Below are 20,708 nucleotides of genomic sequence, written 5' to 3'. Positions count from 1 at the left end.
GTTCACCAACCAGAAGATCTTGCTATTTTTTCAGCATTAAAAAAATTCTGTTGAGTTATAATACACATTCAGTAAAGTACACGTATCCTAAACATACAGCTGGTAAGTTTCTACAGCCTAGCCAATTCCAAGTCATCAACACCCAGATAACAAGGCAGAATGACTCCAACTCGATCCCTTTCATTTACTGCCTCCATCCAAAAACCACTCTCCTAACTTTTAACATTATAGATTAGCATTTTAAAGTCATTTTTTCTAATTTATTTAAACTAAAAAAAAAAAATTCTCCCACCCCCACTTCCAGCAACTAACCAATCTGTTCCCTGTATGGAGTGAAGTCACTCAGTCATGTCCGACTCTTGGCAATCCCATGGACTATAGCCCGCGAGGCTCCTCCATCCATGGGATTTTCCAAGCAAGAATACTGGAGTGGGTTGCCATTTCCTTCTCCAGGGGATCTTCCCAAACCAGGGATCGAACCCAGGTCTCCAGGAGTGCAGGCAGACTCCTTACCATCTGAGCCACCAGGGAAGTCCTGTATTCATGAGTTTAAAAAATTTATTTTTTTTTAATTTAAGATCTCACATGTAAGAGGGAGCTTTTTGTATTTGTCTTCCTCTGATTTTATTTCACTTAGCCTAATGCCCTCAAGATCTATCCAAATTGTTGCAAATGGCAAGATTTTGTTCTTTATATGGCTGTACAATATTCTACTGTGTGTGCATATATGTATCACATCTCCTTTATCCATCCATTGATTGGTGGACACTTAGTTTGTTTCCATATCTGGCTACTGTAAATAATACTGCAGTGAACATGGAGGTGCATATATATAAAGTTAGTATTTTCATTTTCTTTGGATAAGTGCCCAGAAGTAAATTTCTGGATCATATGGTAATGTTAACTTTAATTTTCTGAGAGCCTTCCATACTGTTTTCCATAGTGGCTGTACCAATATTCACGCCCACCAATTGAGCACAAGTGTTCCCTTTTCTAAACATCCTCACCAACACTTGCTAGTTTTGTCTTTTTCATAATGAGCATTGTGACAATGTGAAATGATATCTCATGGTGGTTTTGATTTGTGCTTCCTTGATGATTAGTGATATTCAGCATCTTTCCATGTCCCTGTTGGCCATCTTTATATCTTCTTTGGAAAAAATGTCCAGATCCACTACCCATTTTTATATCATTGTTTTTTGCTATTAAGTTCTATCAGTTCTTTATATATTTTGGATGTTAGCCCTTAATCAGATATGTGACTTGCAAATTTTTTACCCCTTTAGCTAGGTTGCCACTGCATCTCATTGATGGTTTTCATTGCTGTGCAGAAGCTAATTTTTAGTTTGATGAAGTCTCACTTGTTTATTTTGCTTTTGTTGCTTTTGCTTTGGGTGCCAGATTTGAAAAATCATCACCAAGAGGTATGCCAAGGAGCTTATCACCCAAGTTTTCTTCTAGGAGTTTTATAGTTGCAGGTCTTACATTCTGTCTTTGATCAATTTTGAGTTCATTTTTGTGTCTAGTGCAAGATGGTGCTCAGTGTCCTTTCTTTTGCATGCGGCTGACCAGCATCATTTACTGAAGAGAGTCTCTTCTCCTTTGCATATTTCTGTCTCCTTTGTCATAAATTAATTGACCATATATGTGTGAGCTGATTTCCGAGCTCTCTATTGGTCTCTGTCTGTTTCATGTCAATACCAAATCTTTTACCCACTGTAGCCTTGTAATGTAGTTTGAAACCAGGGAGCCTGTTGGCTCCAGTCTTGTTCTTTCTCAAGATCGCTTTGGCTATTCAGGATCTTTAGTGGTTCCATACAAATTTTAGGTTTCTATTTCTGCAAAGCATGCCTTTGGAATTTTGATAGGAACTGCACTGAATCTGTAGATTGCTTTGGGGAGTATGGACATTCTATAACAATATTGGTTCTTCCACTCCATGAACATGGATGTCTACATATATTTGTGTCATCTCTGATTTCTTTCAGTAATACTGTGTAGTTTTCAATATACAGATCATTCACCCCCTTGGTTAAATTTATTTTGAAGTATTTTACTCTTTTTGGCAGTTGTAAATGGGATTTTTTTTCTTAATTTCCATTTCTGATATTTGCTATTAGTATGTAGAAGAAACAACAGATTCTTGTGTATTTTGTAACTCACAGCTTTACTGAATTAGTTGTAATAATTTTTGATGGAGTCTTTGGCTTTTCAATGTACAATATGTCATCTGCAAATAATGAAGTTTAGTTTCTTCTTTCCAATTTGGATTCCTTTCATATTTTCTTTACCTAATTGCTGTGACTGAGACTTCCAATACCATGTTGCATAAAGGTGGCAGGAATGGGTATTCTTGTCTTGTTCCTGATCTTACAGGAAAAGCTGTAAAATGTTTTTCACCATTGAGTATGATATTAGCTGTAAACTTGTCATATATAGCTTTCATTATATTAAGGTATGTTTTGTCTATACTCACTTTGTTGAGGATTTTTGTCAAGAACTGACTTTGTATTTTTCAAATGCTTTTTATGCATCTTTTGAAATAATCATATGTTTTTTTCCCCCTTCATTTTCTTAATGTGGTGTATCACATTGGATTGTTTGTGAATTTTATACCACCCTTGCATCTCTGGGATAAATCCCACTTGATAATCATGTATGATCTTAATGTATTTTTGAACTTAGTTCAGGCTTTTTGCATCTGGGTTCACCAGGGATATTGGCTTGTGATTTTCTTTTCTTGTGGCATCCTTGTCTGATTTTGGTATCAGGGTAATGCTCGCTCCATAAAATTAATTTGGAACCATTCCCTCCTCTTTTGCTTTTTGGCAAGAGTTTGAGAAAGATTGATATTCTTTGAATATTTGGTAGAATTCACTATTGAAGCTGTCTGGTTTTGAACTTTTGACTGTTGGGAAGTTTTTGATTACTGATTAACTCTGCTTATTAGTAATTGATTTGTTCAGATTTTCTATTTCATTTCATGATTTAATCTTTGCAGTTTGTATGCCATAGGACATTATCTGCTTGTTCTAGGTTGTCTAATTTGTTGGTGTATAGTTGTTCACAGTATTCTCTTAGGATCTCTGTATCTCTGTATTACTTGTAATTTCTCCTATTTCTGATTTTATTCATTTATGCCCTTTTATTTTCTTGATGTGTCTGGCTTCAAGGTCTGCCAGTTTTATTTTATCTTTTCAAAGAACCAGCTCTTAATCTCGCTGATCTTTTCTGTTGTTTTTTAGTCACTATTTAATTTATTTTTGCTTTGGTCTTTATTATTTCCTTCTACTAATTTTGGTCTTTGTTCTTCACTGTCCAGTTCCTTCACATGTAAAGTTAGAATAATTTGAGATTTTTTTGTGTTTCTTGAGGTGGACCTGTATTGTGGTTAACTCCCCTCTTCCCAGCTTTTGCTGCATCCCATACATTTTAGGATGTTTGTTACCACTTTCATTTGTCTCAAGATATCTTTTAATTTCCTTGCATGGGTGGAGTGACTTTTTCCATCCCCTCACTTTTAGACTGTGTGTATCCTCACATGTAAAGTGACCGTCTTGTCTGCAGCACGTAGATGGGTTTTGTACTTTATTCATTCAGCCACCCTGTCTTTTGACTGGAGCATTTAGCCCATTTATATTTACAGTAAGTGTTGATAGGTATATGCTTATTGCTATTTTATTGTCTTTAAGTGTTTCTGTAGTTTTTTCTCTGACCCTTCTTTTCTTGCTCTCTCTTTTTGTGGCTTGAAAACTTTACTGATATTCTTATATTCCTTTCTCATTATCTTCTGTATATCTACTATAGGTTTTTGCTTTATGATTACCATCAGGCTTCCATATAATAACCTATATGTGTGTGTGTGTATATGTATGTCTGTTTTTTGGTTGATAACAAACTGAAGTTTGCTCTCTTAAAAGCCCACATTTTTACTCTTCTCCTCCCATGTTTTATGTTCTGATTCACATTTTACATCTTTTTAAAAAATTTTTTTATTTTCAGTAAATTAAATTTACTGAAATCCACAATTTTTCCTTTTTAACCTAGTATATAAAACCTAAAAACAGAATACTTGACATTTACAATTCAAAATCAAATTAGCATAGTATTCAATATTTATAAAACTATATCTTTTAAAAATATTTATAAAGTTACATGCAATTTTGTAGAGTAGTCATGAAAGAATGACTCAAAAATGGGAGAATTTTCCTTCATCCCTAAAGAGAAAATATGTCCAATAGAAGCTGTGAAGATTCTTGAGTACACAAGTGCTTCAGTTTCAGTACCAAAGTCTGTCTTTGTGCATCGAGAACCTTCTGAGGGGCTCCTTGCAATACTGGGATGGACTGGAGGGACATTCTTCCCTCCAATAACTGTGTAGTAACATTGACCTTTGGCCTCAACCAGCACAGTATGTGGTCTGTGAGTGAGGATTAAAGGTACATCTTTTTATCTGGTGTATCCCTTAACTAATTATTGTTGTTATAGTTATTTTTACGAGTTTTGCCTTTAGCTTCATAGGTGATTAACTCACTACATTTACTATATATTTACCTTTACAAGTGAGATTTATACTTCCATATGTCTTCTTGTTACTAATTAGTGCCTTTACCTTTTCCTTTAAAGAATTCCCTTTAACATTTCTTGCAAGGGCATTCTAGTGGTGATGACTCTTAACTTTTGCTTCTCAAGAAAACTCTCTCTCACTTTCAATTCTAAATAATAACTTTGCTAGATAGAGTATTCTTGGTTTGAGAGTTTTTTTCTTTTCAGCACTTTGAGTCAGTTCAGTTCAGTTCAGTTGCTCAGTTGTGTCTGACTCTTTGCAGCCCCATGAACTGCTGCATACCAGGCTTCCCTGTCCAACCCCAACTCCCGGACTTGCCCAAACTCATGTCCATTGAGTCGGTGATACCACCCAATCATCTCATCCTGTTGTCCCCTTCTCTTCCTGCCTTCAATCTTTCCCAGCATCAGGGTCTTTTCAAATGACTCAGCTCTTCGCATCAGGTGGCCAAAGTATTGGAGCTTCAGCTTCAGCATCAGTCCTTCCAATGAATATTCAGGACTGATTTCCTTTAGGATTGACTGGTTTGATCTCCTTGAAGTCCAAGGGACTCTCAAGAGTCTTCTCCAACACCGTGAACTGTGAACTCCAACACAGTTCAGAGTATCAATTCTTTGGTGTTCAGCTTTCTTTATGGTCCAACTCTCACATCCACACATGACTACTGGAAAAATCAGAGCTTTGACTAGACGGACCTTGTGCTATTTCCTTCTGTTCTGCAAAGCTTCTGTTTAAAAATATTATAGTCTTGTGGGGATGTCTTTGTACATAACAAGTTGTTTTTTTCTTGTTGCTTTATTTAAATTTCACCAGTTTTTTCCAGTAATGTCCTTTATCTGTTCGAGAATCCAATCCAGAGTCACATTGCATTTGCCTGTACTTTTTTGGTTTTGCTCTTAATTAACAAATTTTTCCTAATTTTTCTCTATTAGCTTTTAGTTACACAGTTTCAGAATTATTTTTAAATGTTTATCTTTGAACAAAGTAACTTATACTTTCTGGAATGTGCTAGTTCTTTATCCCTGGATAACAAATTAAGTTGCCTTATTTTATGTTATTGTTACTCAAATACCAGTTACAAGTTGGGAGGTATCTACTAAAAATGACAACCTTTGTTTTAGGATAATTGATACCTGGCTTTATTTCTAATGGTTGCAGGGCCAGTTATCTATTTGGAGTCTCCTAGTGTATGACAAGGGCTTCCCTCACAGCTCAGTGGTAAAGAATCCCCCTGCCAATGCAGGAGATGTGGGGTGATCCCTGGGTCTGGAAGATCCCTTGGAGAAGGAAATGGCAACCCATGCCAGTATCCTTGCCTGGGAAATCCCATTGACAGAGGAGCCTGGAGGGCTACAGTTCATTGGGTCACAAAGAGTTGGCCAAGACTTAGCGAATAAACAACGAGAGTATGATATAAGCTGTGTCATCTACATGTCCAGGAATATGCATCCTCCTGTTTTATATGGAAGATGGAGAAACACCGCAGTCCCCCAACTTTACAATAAAGAGAAGCCAGGAAGAACTCTGGAATGTTGGGCTAGTCTGTTATCTTAAAGGTGAGGGAATCGAGCCTGAGAAATCCTGAGCCTGCCCGAGTCACACAGCTAGTCCGCGCGACGCTGAGAGTAAGCTTATACTACACCGCCTGTGCTCTACTTGCCTCCTCACTCTTGTACTTTATTTGCACTTGGCTTATGTGTTTATGTACATGATAAATCAATAAGAATCTTCATGCAGATTTAAATTTGGCTTCTATTTATCTTGGCAGATAAAATTGGACTTTATAGTGACCACTCAGATTTCTTTCTCTGCAGCTTAGCTTCCATTGTATTATAGCACATCCAATGGGACAAAAATCACAATCGAGAGACTTGATTATAGGTTATTATTAATTTGCAAACAAAAAAGTATAAATTTCAAGATTGCTCCATTGGTCAGAGTTGACTAGAGCGTGGAAGGTTATTCCCCAGCTTTCCTTATGAGTTACTGGGAACCGTTCAGTTTATTACTGGGGTCACAGTGTTATTTCTCCCTCCCCACCTCCCCCACCCCACTTCTCTTTCTGCATGTCTACAAGCCAATAATAGCTCCTCACACTGGCTAGAAATGGCGACCATCCTGGTATAGTCAGTGTTTCAGGCCTCTTAGGCTTTAATGTTGAAAACTATTTAAACTATGTTTCAAAAGTTTTTTCTTATAGCTTCAAAATGTCTGCAGTAAGACTTTCAGAAATTCACATCATTTCTCAAGTCAGTACTCTTCTAATAATTTACATGATTTAAACATATTGCTCTTTCTATGTTGAAAGATACATTTTAGAAATGTTTCATTCTGCTCTCTCTCTCATTTCTGTAATGAAAACCCTACAACTGGAGGCAGACCATTTGTGTGACCTGTAGCTATTTGTGACTAAGCATCCATCACTCCTGTGTTCTACTGAAGAATCCCCGTGATAATTCCCCTTGTCATCTGCCAGGGGATGTCAACAGCCATCCTAAATAATGTTACTCCTTCTGTACTGATGACCCTTGATATGGGTCACTTGCCTTGACCCGTGACCATTTTATTATCCGGCATCTGAGTGTTTCTGAAGCTTCATTTGGACGAGGACTGACATTTCATAGACCATTTAGAAAGGGCATCTCCCATTGTCTTTGGCTTTCAACCCTTTCATTATGCATTGTTCAGAGTGGGCAATAAAGCTTCCTCCCTTCCTTTATTTTCTGTACCACACTCTATTACTGTTTTTCTTATCAAAAGCTAAAGGCTAGAGTTTTAAATGACTGTTTTTCCTCTTTTGGAAATCCATACCAATTTCTATTGTTTACTGAACCGTGTATTACTCTCAGATCTGACTCTGTGCCAAGGGCTTTATGTATTATTTAATATCACAACAGCAAAACTCCTCTACTTACATCTTGCAAAACCCTAGTGTGTCAACAGAGTTTCTATGATTAATCTCATGTCTCAAGCAAAACATCCATCATGCCTACATCATTTAGACATTGCTCACGTTTAGACATTCTATACTTATTCTGGGGTAACTTCTTTTTTCGTAATCACTTCAATATTTTCTTATTCATCCTTCTTTGCAAAATGTATTTAATTCAAAAACTATTTTGATCTCATCATGTACCACATTGGATCAGGCACCAGTAACATCACGTTGGAGAAGACAGACACTGCCCATCTTCATGGATCTGACCACCCAGTCAGAGAGATGCAGCAGACTGACTTTTTTCATTTAACAAACATTTGTTAGTCCTTAACTCTCTCCATTGTAGATAGCATCTCCAGCAAGGATGCAAGTGCCAACTCCCTGAGGACTGAAGAGTAAACAATCGCAGGCAGATGGAGGGGGAAGTAAAAATTTGAAAAATGATCAATACCGGTGAGTGTCCAGGAGTTTTTTCCTTTTATCTCCTGACTTTCACCTGAGGGTACTTGGCAGTCTGCATTGCAAAACTTATACAGTGGGTGCAGACAGCAAAACCTCCAAGAGAAATCCCACTTTTCTGGCCAGAGGACTAAGAAAAGTGGACTCTGTGTGCTGAAGAGAGCAGAGAATGGGAAAGCTGTTTTCTTTCTTTTTTCCTCTCTCTCTCGGCCTAGCCATAAGGCTAACTCTCCTTGCAATTGTTGTTGTTCAGTTGCTCAGTCGTGTCCGACTCTTTGCAACCCCATGGGCTGCAGCATGCCAGGCTCCCCTGTCCTTCACTGTCTCCTGGAGTTTGTTCAGACTCATGTCCGTTCAGTCGGTGATGCCATCCAACCATCTCATCCTGTTGCCCCCTTCTCCTCTTGCCCTCATCAGGATCTTTTCCAGCGAGTCGACTGTTTGCGTCCGGCACCTAAAACCCCAAGAGAAAACTATCTTTATGGTCAGAGGACCTGAGAAAAGAGGCTCTGGAGAGTCAGGCAGTGTCGGGGAAGTCCAGAGAGGGGTGAGTTTGAGAAAGTCATCTCCTGAGTCTGTGTCTGTACAAGCCCTCTGCTCATCCAGAGCTATGGATGCACAGAACAGACCCAAAGGAGAATAGAAAGGCTTGGAAGACGGAACTGAGATAGAGAACACGACCCACTGAAGGCAAAAAGGAACTTTCCATCTCAGTCTAACCAGGCGATTGCCTGCTGAGACAAACAGCACAAAATCAGCAGTCTCAAAGGACTAAAACAGGACTAAAACAAAATCTCATAACACAGCATTCAGTTATGTCTAAGTTACAATGCAGAATTACTCAATACAAAACAAACTAGGAAAATATGACCATTTCTCAAGGGAAATGGCAATCAAATGCCATCAGTGAGATGAGTCAGATGTTGGAATCAGTGGACAGTGTCTTTAAGCAGTTATTATAATCATGCTTGAGATAAACAAAAGGTACAAATAAGTTCCCAACAGAGAGATAGAAACTTTTTTTTTTTTTAAGTGAATGTTTTAGGACTGGAAAATACAATATAATGCACATTTAAAAAAATTTACTGGATGGGCTCAACAGAACAGACACATCAGAAAAAGCCACACTAGAAAACAATTAATTGAAATTATCCAGCCTGAAATGTAGAATGAACACCGATTTAAAATAAAACTAACAGAGGCTCAGGGGCCTGTGGGACAGCATCAAAAGTTCAACATTTATTGGGGTCTCAGAAGGAGAAAACGATTGGTATGGAAAAGAGATTTGGAAAAATGTTGACATGCTTAAAACTTAACAAATTTGAAGGGAAAATATAAACCTCAGTGAAACCCGATCAGGGAAGACTTGAAGGAAGCCATGTCAAGGCACATCCTAATGGAAGTGCAAAAGGAAGGAGGGATAGAGTTGGAAGATAAGAGAGAAGAGGAAGGAGAAAGGAGCAGAAAGAGAGAGGGGGACAGAAAGAGACGCAGAGAGAGGAAGAAAAAACTAAAAACTGATGAAAGCCGCAAATAGTAAAGACAACACATTACATATAGATGAAAATTATGAAGGAGGGAGGATTTCTCACCTGAAACCATTATGGCATGAAGATGGTCAAACACGTCTAGAGTGCTGAAGGAAAACAACAAAAAAGATATCAACACAGAATTCCATAGGTCCTAAAAACGTCCTTGGGAAATACAAAATACACTTCAGTGAAGAAAGCTCAGAGAACTTGACGCCAGCCCTTCTGCTGTGAAAGAGGTGCTAAAGGAAATTCTCCTGGTGAAGAGAAACCTGAAACTTAAGGAAGAAGAAATAGCAAGAGAAATAATAAATATCTGGTTAACACAATAAAGTATTTTTTTTCTTTTAGCTGCTTAAAATACATGTGATTGGAAGCAAACAATCTAGCATTGTATAGTGAGATTGTCAGTGTACATAGTTGCAACACTGGGTTGGCTGGAAACCTGAACGAACTTTTTGGCCAGCCCAAATACCTATGACAATCACATAAAAGGAACGAGTGAAAAGGGACTGACAGGCTTATAAGGCTTCTATTTCTTGCTAAAAATGAGAAATTAACTGTAACGGGACTATAAAGTATGCATGTTGTAATAGAGCTACCAGTTTTTAAAAAATGCAATGAAAGATTTTTTTTAAAAAAGATAAATTCAAATTTAAATGGAAAAGTAATAAATATTCAAACAATACATTCCAAAAGGGCAAGAAAAAGGATAGGATGAACAACGAAAACCGAGACAAACAGAAAACAAAGTATTAGCCTAAATTCAGACACATTAATAACATTAAATGTAAATAGTATAAATAGCCGGTATGTGACAGGTTTTCATATTAGATAAAAATAAGACTCATTATTACAAGAAACCCACTTTATATCTAGTGACAGGTTAGAAGTGAAACTATGGGAGATGTAATATCTAACCACTAATCCAAAGAAAGCTGAGGTAGACATATTAATATGAAAAAAGAGTAGATTTCAGAGAAAATTACCACAAATAAAAACAAAATACATAATGGAAAAGGGATCAGTTTATTAAGAAGACATAGCAGCCTTAAACATGAATGCCCCTGACTACAGGATATCCAAAGATACGGAGCAAATTCTGATAGAATTAAAGTTTCAAAAACAACAAAGACATTTTAGAGCTAATAAACAATTCAGCAATGTTCCAGGATAAAAAAATTAACACAAATGGGTTTTATTTTTATACACTAGACAATCCAAAAAGAAAATTAAGGAAAAAAAGTTCATTTATGATAGAATCAGAGCAAAATACTTAGGGATGAATGTAACCAAGGAGACAAAGGGTTTGTACACGGAAAATTACAAAAATTGCTGAAAGAAATTAAAGACATAAATAAATGAAGAGATAGCCCATGTTCTTAGATTGGAAGATTTAATATTGCTAACATGACAAACTGCCCAATATGATTTACAGGCCTCATGAAATCCCTCTCAAAATCTGGCAATAGGAAAAAAAATACATAAAATAGATAAATTTATCAAAACTTAAACTTTTATTCATCAAAGGACACTATCAAGAAAGTGAAAAGATGGACACAGAATGGGAGAAAATATTTTCAAATCATATATTTGATTAAAAAATTAGTTTAGAATATATAAAGAACCCCCCACAACTCAGAAGCAAAAATCAATTCAGAAATGGGTGAAAGACTTAAAAAGGCATTTCTCTGAAGAATACATACAAACGGCTAAAAAACACATGAAAAAGTACCCAGCATCACTAGTCATTATGAAAATGCAAATCAGAACCACAATGAGATACCAATTCACATATAAGAGGATGGCTATTTGAAAAACAGAAAGAGAAAAGAAAAAAAGATAAGCATTGGTGAGTATGTGGAGAAACCAGAACACTGTGTGTATCAGAACCCACAGTATTCCACTGGGTATTGCCAGCGGAAATATAAAATGTGCAGCCACTGTGGAAAAACTTTGATTCCTCAAAAAGTTAAACAGAATTACCACACGATCCAGCAATTCTACTTCTAGGTGCATATTCAAAGGAACTGAAAGCAGAGACTCAAATTCTTGTACACCAGTGATCACAGCAGCATTATGCACAATAGCCAAAAGGTAGAAGCAACCCAGATGTCCATCAATAGGTGAAGAGACTTTTTTTAAATAGACCACATACATACACTAGACTATTACTCATCCTTAAAAAGGAATGAAGTTTTGATATATGCTTCAACATAGATAAACCTTGAAAACATCAGGCTAAGTGAAACAAGCCAGACACAAAATGACAAATATTGTATAATTCCATTAATATGAAGTATGCAGAATAAGCAATTCCCTAGAGACAGAAAGTAGAACAGAGGTTACCAGGGTCTATGGGGAGGGGGCTCTGGGGATTTAGTGTTTAGTGGGTTAAGGGTTTCTGTTTGCAGTGATGAGAGAGTTCTGGAAATGGATGGTGGTGACATTTGGATAATGTTGTGAACGGTTTTAATGCTGCTAAATTGTACACCTACAAGTAATTAAAACGGGAGACTTCATGATATGCATTGTTACCACATTAAAAAAATTAAAACTTTCAACAGATTTCTTTATTTGGCTGCGCTGGGTCTTAGTTGTGACACTTGGGATCTTTAGCTGCAGCATGTTGGATCTAGTTCCCTGACCAGGGATCAAACCCAGGCCCCCTGCATCGGGACTGTGGAGTCTTAGCCGCTTAAGTATGAGAGAATTTAAAAGAGATAAATCTGCAGTTCTACGTAGAGACCTGAAGACGTCTCTCTTGGTAGCTGATAGAACAAATAGACCAAAAGTCAGCAAGGATGTAGAAGACCTGAGAAACATTACCAGTCAATTTGATGAAATCAGTATTTTTCAAACACTTCAAAAATAGAATACATATTCTTTTCAAGTGCATAAGAAACATTTACCAAGATAAACCATATTCTGGGCTGTAAAACATCCATAGCAAATTTAAAAGCATAAATGGAAATTATTCCAATTGTTTTCTCTGACCATAATGAAATTAAATTTTGTTGTTCAGTTGCTCAGTCGTGTCCAATTCTTTGTAACTCCACGGACTGCAGCATGCCAGGCTTCCCTGTCCTTCACTATCTCCCATGGTCCAACTCACACATCCATACACGACTACTGGAAAAACCATAGCTTTGACTGGACGGACCTTTGTTTGCAAAGTAATGTCTCTTCTTTTCAATACATTGTCTAGGTTTGTCATAGCTTTTCTTCTAAGGAGCAAATGTGCTTAGTTGCTCAGTCATGTCTGACTCTTTGTGACTTCATGGACTGTAGCCCGCCAGGTTCCTCTGTCCAAAGGGATATTCCAGGGAAGAACACTGGAGTGGGTTGCCATGCCTTCCTCCAGGGTATCTTCCCAACCCAGGGTTCAAAGCCAGGTGTCCTGCATTGCAGGCAGATTCTTTTACCATCTGAGCTACCAGGGAAGCCCTCCAAGAAGCAAATGTCTTTTGATTTCATGGCTGCAGTCACCATCTGCAGTGATTTTGGAGGCCAAGAAAATATACTCTGGTGCTGTTTCCATTGTTTCCCCATCCATTTGCCATGAAGTGATGGGACCGGATGCCAGGATCTTTATTTTTTGAATGCTGAGTTTTAAGCCAGATTTTTCACTCTCCTCTTTCACCTTCATCAAGAGACTCTTTAGTTCCTCTTTGCTTTCTGCCATAAGGGTGGTGTCATCTGTATATCTGAGGTAACTGACATTTCTCCCAGTAATCTTGATTCCAGCTTGTGCTTCATCCAGCCTGTATTTCACATGATGTACCCTGTGTATAAGCTAAAAGGCAGAGTGACAATATATAGCCTTGACATAGTCCTTTCCCAATTTGGAACCAGTCCATTGTTCCATGTCCAGTTCTAACTACCGCTTCTCTATTTGCATACAGGTTTCTCAGGAGGCAGGCAAGGTGGCCTGGAATTTCCACAAAATTCTTTAAGAATTTTGCACAGTTTGTTGTGATCCATACAGTCAAAGGATTTAATGTAGTCAATGAAGCAGAAGTAAATGTCTTACTGGAATTCTCTTGCTTTTTCTATGATCCAATAGATGTTGGCAATTTGATTTCTGGTTCTTCTGCCTTTTCTAAATCCAGCTTGAACATCTGGAAGTTCACAGTTTATGTACTGTTGAAGCCTGGCTTGGAGAATTTTGAACATTACTTTGCTAGCATGTGAAATTAGTGCAATTGTATGGTACTTTGAACATTTTTTGGCACTGCCCTTCTTTGGGATTGGAATAAAAACTGAACTTTTCCAGTTCTGTGGCCACTGCTGAGTTTTCCAAATTTGCTGGCACATTGAGTGCAACACTTTAATAGCATCATTTTTTACTATTTGAAATAGCTCATCTGGAATTCCATCACCTCTACCAGCTTTGTTAGTAGTGATCCTTCCTAAGGCCCACTTTACTTTACATTCCAAGATGTCGGGCTCTAAGTGAGTGATCACACCATTCTGTTTATCTGGGTTATTAAGATATTTTTTGTATAGTACTTCTGTGTATTCTTGCCACCTCTTCTTAATATCTTCTGCTTCTGTTAGGTCCATACATTTTCTGTCCTTTATTGTGCCCATCTTTACATGAAATGTTCCCTTGTTATCTCTAATTTTCTTGAAGGGATCTCTAGTCTTTCCCATTCTATTGTTTTCCTCTATTTCTTTGCACTGATCACTGAGGAAGGCTTTCTTATCTCTCCTTCCTATTCTTTGGAACTCTGCATTCAGATGGGAATATCTTTCCTTTTCTCCTTTGCCTTTCATTTCTCTTCTTTTCTCAGCTATCTGTAAGGCCTCCTCAGACAACCATTTTGCCATTTTGCATTTTTCTTGGGGATGGTTTTGATAACTACCTCTTTTACAATGTCGTGAACCTCCATCTATAGTTCTTCAGGCACTCTATCAGATCTAATCCCTTGAATCTATTTGTCACTTCCACTGTATAATCTTAAGGGATTTGATTTAGGTCATACATGAATGATTTAATGGTTTCCCCTACTTTCTTCAATTTAAGTCTGATTTAATGAAATTAAATTAGAAATCAATAAGTGAAAAATCCCCAAATATTTTTTTTTTGCTTTTTTTTAATTTTTTATTTATTTTTATTTTTTTATTTTTTAAATAAATTTATTTATTTTAGTTGGGGGCTAATTACTTTACAATATTGTAATAGTTTTTGCCATATATTGACATGAATCAGCCATGGGTTTACATGTGTTCCCCTTCCTGGACCCCCCACCCACCTCCCTCCCCATCCCATCCCTCTGGGTCATCCCATTGCCACGGTCCTGAGCCCTTGTCTCATGCATCGAACATGGAATGGTGTTCTGTTTCACATATGATAATATACATGTTTCAATGCTATTCTCCCAGAACGTCCCACCCTCACCTTCTCCCTCAGAGTCCATAAAATTGTTTTAAATTAAATGGTGTACTTTACACATTGCTATATTTAAAATGGATAACCAACAGGGACTTATTGTGTATCGCATGGAACTCTGCTCAAAGTTATGTGGCAGCCTGGATGGGAGGGGAGTTTGGAGGAGAATGGATACGTGTATATATGTATGGCAGAGCCCCTTTGCTGTACACCTGAAACCATTACAGCATTATTAATTGGCCATACTCCAATACAAAATAAGAATTTAAAGTGCAAAAAAAAAAAGTTTACTTTTAAATAGCCAATGAGGTAAAGAAGAATTTTCTAGGGTAATTACAATGTTTGAACTGAATAAAAGTGAAAGTTCAATATAGCGTATTTGTGGAATATAAAAGAAAGGAGAGAAAAAAAGAGTAAATTAAACATTAAAATAACAAAAATAGCAGAAATAAATGAAGTTCAAAACAGACATAGAGAAATTTGAACCCAAACTAGTTCTTTGCAAAGATCGGTAAAATTAATAAACTACCAACTAGGCTGACCAAGAAAAACATGAGAGAATACGCAGCTTACCAATATCAAGGATGGAAGATGAGATCCAGTACCGATCCCGTAAACACTGAAAGAGCAGGGGAACACCACGAAGAACTCTAGCCTCATAAATCCAACAGTTTAGATTAAATGGGCCAGTTATTTGAAACCACAGCTACCAAATCTTGCTTAAGACCTGGGGTGTGGTGATGCCTTTTTGGATAGAACGCTGAAGACACAATCCATGAAAGGCATGATAGATAAACTGCCTTCATGAAAATTTAAACCTTCTGCTCCGTGAAAGACAGTATTGAGAAAATTAGAAGATCAGAAACAGGCCAAGAGAAAACATTTGCAAAAGACACATCTGATAAAGAATGGTCATCCAAAATATACAAAGAACTCTTAAATCCCAAAGGTGAGAAAACAAATAACCTGTTTAAAGAAATGGACCAAAGATCTCCACAGACGCTTTGCCAAAGGAGATGTACAGATGACAAATAAGCCTGAGAAAAGATGTGCCACATCACATGTCGGTGGGGAAGTGCAAGTTCGAACAAGGAGGTACGCTACACAGCTATTAGGAGGGCCAGAATCTGGAACGCTGACAACACCAAATGCTGGGGAGCTTGTGGGGCTACAGGAACTCTCATTCACTGCTGGTGAGAAGACAAAATGGTACGGTCACTTGAGAAGACAATGGCAGTTTCTTACTACACTAAATATACTCTTACCATGTGATCCAGCAATGATGCTCCTTGATATTTACCCAACGGAGCTGAAAACTTAGGTCCGCAGAGAAACCTGCATGTGGATGTTTACATCAGTTGTATTTTATAATTGCCAAAAGTTGCAAGCTACCAAGATGTACTTCAGTTAATAAAAGGATGAATACACTATGCTACATGCAGGCAATGGAATATTATTCAGCTGTAAAAAGAAATGAGCTATCAGTCTATAAAAAGAACCTTAAATGCATATTATAAAGTAAAAGCAACTAATCTGAAAAAGGTTACCTACTGTACGATTCCAAGTATATGACATTTTGGAAAAGGTGAAACTATGGAGACAATAAAAAAAAGAAAATCGGTGCTTGCTCAGGGTTGGAGGGAGGAAGGGATCAATACATGTAGCACAAGGAACTTTTAGGACAGTAAAATTATTATTCTGTATGATAGTATAATGATGGGTACATGTCTATGAATTTGTCAAAACCCATAAAACACACAACACAAAAAGTGAATTCTCATGTAAACTATGGGCTTTAGTTACTGTCCACATTGGTTCATCAACTGTAGCAGGGGCATATCACTAGTGTGAGATGTTAGAAATAGGGGGAATGGCTGGTCTCTGAGGGACAGTGTACTTTTTGTTCAATATTTTTTGTAAATCTAAAACTAAAAATTGTCTATTAATTTTTATGTCTAATTAAAAAATTTATAGAGAACAAGATGCCGGAGGAGTAGGTGGACGTGGAGTACGTCTCTCTCCATGGATACATCAGGAATACACCTTCAGACACAGAAGTGCAGGCAGAGAACCAGCTGAGAGTGGACAGGAGTACCCGACCAGTGCAAAAGAATATATAGAACCATGCAAAACTCGGTAGGATGAAGGAACTAGGGGGAAAAACAGGAGTGCTAGTAGGACTGGACCTGCCCTCGGCAGGTGGGGGAACTGAAGCAGGGGTCCGATCCCCACATCGGGGCAACTGTCTGAGTCAGAGGAGAAAGATTTAAGGCTGAGAGTGAAGCAGCTGATCTGTAGTAGCCTCAATGGAATGAGAATCAGACAGTCCTTGCCACAGCCATACCTACTCTAGACAGGGACAAGGGTCGCTTGGAAGGTGCAGCAGCTGGGAGCTGGAGTGTGGGGAGTGTGGAGTGATCCCAGGGTGAGGGCTACGGAGAGACGGATCGAGGGGAGGTGAGGGAGGAGATGTGATGGAAAATGACTGTGGAGGCAGAAATACAAAGGATTATAAGAGACTACTGTGAAAACCTATATGGTAATAAAATGGATAACCTGGAAGAAATGGACAGATTCTTAGAAAAGTTCAATCTTCCAAGACTGAACCAAGAAGAAATAGAAATTATGAGCAACCCAATTACAAGCACTGAAATTGAAGCTGTGATCAAAAATATCCCAAAAAACAAAAGCCCAGGACCAGATGGCTTCACAGGAGAATTCTATCAAACATTTAGAGAAGAGCTAATGCCTATCCATCCTTCTAAAACTCTTTAAAAAACCTGCAGAGGAAGGAACACTTCCAAACTCATTCTACAAGCCCATCATCACCCTGATACCAAAACCAGACAAAGACAACACAGAAAAGAAAACAACAGGCCAATATCACTGATGAACATAGATGTAAAAATCCTCAACGAAATTTTAGCAAACAGAATTCAGCAACACATCAAAAAGCTTATACACCATGATCAAGTTAGGTTTATTCCAGGAATAGAAGGATTCTTCAATACACATAAATCAATCAATGTGACACACTATATTAACAAATTGAAAGATAAAAACCATATGATCATCTCAATAGATGCAGAAAAAGCCTCTGACAAATTCAGCACCCATTGATGATTAAAACTCTTTAAAAAATGAGCAAAGAAGGAACCTACCTCAACACAGTAAAGGCCATATGTGATAAACCTACAGCAAACTTATTCTCATTGGTGAAAAACTGAAAGCATTCTCTCTAAGATCAGGAACAAGACAAGGGTGTCCACTTTCACCACTGTTATTCAAAATAGTTCTGGAAGTCCTAGCTATAGCAATCAGAGAAGAAAAGGAAATAAAAAGAATCCAGATTGGAAAAGAAGTAAAGCTCTCACTGTTTGCAGATGACATGCTACTGTATATAGAAAACCCTAAAGATAGTATCAGAAAATTACTAGAGCTAATCAGTGAACTTAGCAAAGTTGCAGGATACAAAATAAATACACAGAAATCACTTGCATTTCTATACATTAACAATGAAAAATAAGAGAAATTAAGGAATCAATCCTATTCACCATTGCAACAAAAAGAATTAAATATCTAGGAATAAACTTACCTAAGGAGACAAAGGTAAGTTTATTCCTAGATATTTAAGTCAGTTTTCGTTCCAATCCCAAAGAAAGGCAATGCCAAAGAATGCTTAAACTACCGCACAATTGCACTCATCTCACATGCTAGTAAAGTAATGCTCAAAATTCTCCAAGCCAGGCTTCAGCAATACGTGAACCGTGAACTTCCAGATGTTCAAGCTGGTTTTAGAAAAGGCAGAGGAACCAGAGATCAAATTGCCAATATCCGCTGGATCATCGAAAAAGCAAGAGAGTTCCAGAAAAACATCTATTTCTGTTTTATTGACTATGCCAAAGCCTTTGACTGTATGGATCACAATAAACTGTGGAAAATTCTGAAAGAGATGGGAATACCAGACCATCTGACCTGTCTCTTGAGAAACCTGTATGCAGGTCAGGAAGCAACAGTTAGAACTGGACGTGGAACAACAGACTGGTTCCAAATAGGAAAAGGAGTACATCAAGGCTGTATATTGTCACCCTGCTTATTTAACTTACATGCAGAGTACATCATGAGAAACGTTGGGCTGGAAGAAACACAAGCTGGAATCAAGATTGCCGGGAGAAATATCAATAACCTCAGATATGCAGATGACACCACCCTTATGGCAGAAAGTGAAGAAGAACTAAAGAGCCTCTTGATGAAGGTGAAGGAGGAGAGTCAAAAAGTTGGCTTAAAGCTCAACGTTCAGAAAACTAAGATCATGGCATCTGGTCCCATCACTCCATGGGAAATAGATGAGGAAACAGTGGAAACAGTGTCAGACTTTACTTTTTTGGGCTCCAGAATCACTGCTGATGGTGACTGCAGCCATGAAATTAAAAGACGCTTACTCCTTGGAAGGAAGGTTATGGCCAACCTAGATAGCATGTTTAAAAGCAGAGACATCACTTTGCCAACAAAAGTCTGTCTAGTCAAGGCTATGGTTTTTCCAGTGGTCATGTATGGATGTGAGAGTTGGACGGTGAAGAAAGCTGAGCGCCGCAGAATTGATGCTTTTGAACTGTGGTGTTGGAGAAGACTCTTGAGAGTCCCTTGGACTGCAAGGAGATCCAGTCAATCCATCCTAAAAGAGATCAATCCTGGGTGTTCATTGGAAGGTCTGATGTTGAAGCTGAAGGTCCAATACTTTGGCCACCTCATGCGAAGAGTTGACTCATTGGAAAAGACCCTAATGCTGGGTAGGATTGGGGGCGGGAGGAGAAGGGGACGGCAGAGGATGAGATGGTTGGATGGCATCACCGACTCGATGAACATGGGTTTGGGTAGACTCCGGGAGTTGGTGATGGACAGAGAGGCCTGGCGTGCTGCAATTCATGGGGTCGCAGAGAGTCGGACACGACTGAGCGACTGAACCGAACTGAACTGAACTGAAGGAGACAAAAGAACTGTACACAGAAAATTAAAAGACACTAATGAAAGAAATCAAAGATGACATAAACAAATGGAGAGATAGTCCATGTTACTGGGTAGGAAGAATCAATATCGTGGAAATACTACCAAATGCAATCTACAGATTCAACATGATCCCTATCAAATTACCAATGGCATTTTTCACAGAACTAGAAAAAAAATTTCACAATTCATATGGAAACATAAAAGACCCTGAACAGCCAAAGCAGTCTTGAGAAAGAAGAATGGAGCTGGAGGAATCGAGCTTCCTGACTTCAGATTATCCTGCAAAGCTACAGTCATCAAGACAGTATGGTACTGGCACAAAAACAGAAATATAGACCAATGGAACAAGATAGAAAGCCCAGAAATAAACCCATGTACCAATGGGTACCTTATTTTTGACAAAGGAGGCAAGAATATACAATGCGGCAAAGATGACCTCTTCAATAAATAGTGCTGGGAAAACTGGACAGCTACATGTAAAAGAATGAAATTGGAATACTTCCTAACACCATACTCAAAGATAAAGTCAAAATGGATTTAAGACCTAAATGTAAGACCAGAAACTATGAAACTCTTAGAGGAAAACATAGGCAGAACACTCAATGACATAAATCAAAGCAATATTCTCTATGACCCACCTCCTAGAGTAACAGAAATAAAAACAAAAGTAAACAAGTGGGACCTAATTAAACTTAAAAGTTTTTGCACAGCAAAGGAAACTATAAGTAAGGTGGAAAGACAACCCTCAGAAAGGGAGAAAACAATAGCAAATGAAACAACTGACAAAGGATTAATTTCCAAAATAGACAAGCA

The sequence above is a fragment of the Giraffa tippelskirchi genome, chromosome 8, assembly GCF_054371585.1.
Source record: "Giraffa tippelskirchi isolate mGirTip1 chromosome 8, T2T-mGirTip1v1.2.pri, whole genome shotgun sequence".
NCBI classification, from domain to species: Eukaryota; Metazoa; Chordata; class Mammalia; order Artiodactyla; family Giraffidae; genus Giraffa; species Giraffa tippelskirchi.
Note: the sequence above shows the minus strand (reverse complement) of the source record.